The 2,360-nt window shown below is 40.0% G+C and overlaps 2 non-coding genes across 2 annotated transcripts; one reads left to right on the forward strand and one right to left on the reverse strand.

Moving 5' to 3' along the window:
- The first annotated feature begins 845 nt into the window (after positions 1-845).
- Positions 846-916, forward strand: TRNAG-GCC. The gene has a single exon. It is a non-coding gene; the product is annotated as a tRNA-Gly (tRNA).
- A 1,090-nt stretch (positions 917-2,006) lies between these two features.
- TRNAG-GCC lies at positions 2,007-2,077 on the reverse strand. Its single transcript has one exon. It is a non-coding gene; the product is annotated as a tRNA-Gly (tRNA).
- Positions 2,078-2,360: the final 283 nt, after the last annotated feature.

Here is a 2,360-nt window from a genome sequence, read left to right on the forward strand (position 1 = left end):
CTCTTCTTAAAAACTTCCAGTGTTGGAGCATCCACAGCTTCTGGTGGCGGGTGGTTCCATTGGTTAATTGTTCTAACTGTCAGGAAGTTTCTCCTTAGTTCCAGGTTGCTTCTCTCCTTGGTGAGTTTCCATCCGTGGCTTCTTGTCCTGCCTTTGGGTGCTTTGGAAAAACTTAACTCGAAATCCTTCGGCCTGGCTAAGGGCCAAGTGTTTGTACAGGTAGCCTTCCACCTAAACATTCGTTTAGCGACCTTTTCGAAGTTACAACGGCCCTGAAAAAGGTGGCTTATCACCAGTCCTCACAGATACAACGGCACCGTATTCCCCATGATCCACATTCAAGCGCGTATACAGCATCCTGGGGTCACGCGATCACCCTGACAGGCAAAGTCAACGGAGGGGGAGGGGGGGAAAGCCGGATTCGTTTAACGGCCACACGATTCGCTTAATGGCCGCGGATATTCGCTTAGCCATCTTGGCGGAGTCGCTTGACTCATTTTACAACCGCCTTGCTTACCAGTGAACATTCTGGCCCTAATTATTGTGGTAAGTCGAGGACCACCCCTGTGTATCCGACTAGAAGACCACTACACATCTGGAATTGGGAGGGGCAGGTGGCTTTCCCCAGGCCCAGGAAACTGGGGGGGGGGAATCTCCCTGAAGTCATCAGGAATTGAAAGAAAAGCGGAAGAAAAGCCCTTTTTCAAGATTGGGGAAAGAGGAAAAAAGTCACGTGTCTCTAAGATGGGCAGCTGTGCGAAACCTCAAATCTATTTAAAAAAAAAAACAAAACAGGCCGGAACGGCAGAGAAGAGAACAAATCTTTCCAAACATCTGCCGTAGTCGCATTGGTGGTTCAGTGGTAGAATTCTCGCCTGCCACGCGGGAGGCCCGGGTTCGATTCCCGGCCAATGCAACGCGCTTTTTTTTTTGTACGGTTTATCTAAAAAAAAAAAAAAAAAAAAAGATTTTGCCAGAGATTAAACGGGTGCATTTTCTAGAAAAAAAATAGGGATTTTTATTTGCCGAGCTGCCTTCTCTCCCTGCAAATCGACCCACGGAGAATAGAATAGAATAGAATAGAATAGAATAAAATAAAATAGAATAGAATAGAATAGAATAGAATAGAATAGAATAGAATATATGGAATTAGAATAGAAATAAGGAATAGAATAGAATAGAATAGAATAGAATTAGAATAGAAATAAGGAATAGAATAGAATAGAATAGAAAATAGAATAGAATAGAATAGAATAGAATAGAATAGAATAAGAAATAAGAAATAAGAATGGAATGGAATAGAAATAAGGAATAGAATAGAAATAAGGAATAGAATAGAATAAAGTAGAGTAGAGTAGAGTAGAATAGAATAGAATAGAATAGAATAGAATAAATTCAGAATAGAATAGAATAGAATAGAATAGAATAGATAAGGAATAGAATAGAATAAAGTAGAGTAGAGTAGAGTAGAGTAGAATAGAATAGAATAGAATAGAATAGAATAAATTCAGAATAGAATAGAATAGAATAGAATAGAAATAAGGAATAGAATAGAAATAAGGAATAGAATAGAATAGATAAGGAATAGAATAGAATAAAATAGAGTAGAGTAAATAGAATAGAATAAATTCAGAATAGAATAGAATAGAATAGAATAGAATAGAATAGAATAGAATAAGAAATAATAAGAAATAAGAAATAAGAAATAAAAATGGAATGGAATGGAATAGAAATAAGGAATAGAATAGAATAGATAAGGAATAGAATAGAATAAAATAGAGTAGAGTAGAGTAGAATAGAATAGAATAGAATAGAACAGAATAGAATAGAATTTTTTTTATGGGCCAAGTGTGATTGGACACACAAGGAGTTTGTCCCCTTTTGCAGGTGTTCTCAATGTATACAAACAGATAAATTAAAAGGAAGCGGAAAGGAAAGAGCTACAGTATGCAACAGCATGAACAGAAGCAAAGGCTGTGACGCAAAAGAGCGGCAAAAACGCTCGTTGCATTGGCCGGGAATCGAACCCGGGCCTCCCGCGTGGCAGGCGAGAATTCTACCACTGAACCACCAATGCGCCGTTGGGAACAGCTGGATGGCCGCTTTGATGGGAGCACAAGGGCAGCCCTTGGCCAGGACGGGAAACTGAGGCATTGTAACGATTTAAAATATTCTCTTCGCACATTTACTGTGTAAGAGTGTCTCTACCTGCTCTCTGCACATGCTCTAACAAGTGTTCGTCAACCTCAGCAACCGGAAGACGGGTGGACTTCAACTCTGCCCAGAATTCTGGGAGTTGAAGTCCACGCCTCTTCCAGCTGCTGAGGTTGACAAACTGTCCAGCTAGTCCTCCACTTACG

Source organism: Protobothrops mucrosquamatus, unplaced genomic scaffold (assembly GCF_001527695.2).
Source record: "Protobothrops mucrosquamatus isolate PMUCROS unplaced genomic scaffold, P.Mucros_1.0 scaffold21532, whole genome shotgun sequence".
Taxonomy (NCBI): domain Eukaryota; kingdom Metazoa; phylum Chordata; class Lepidosauria; order Squamata; family Viperidae; genus Protobothrops; species Protobothrops mucrosquamatus.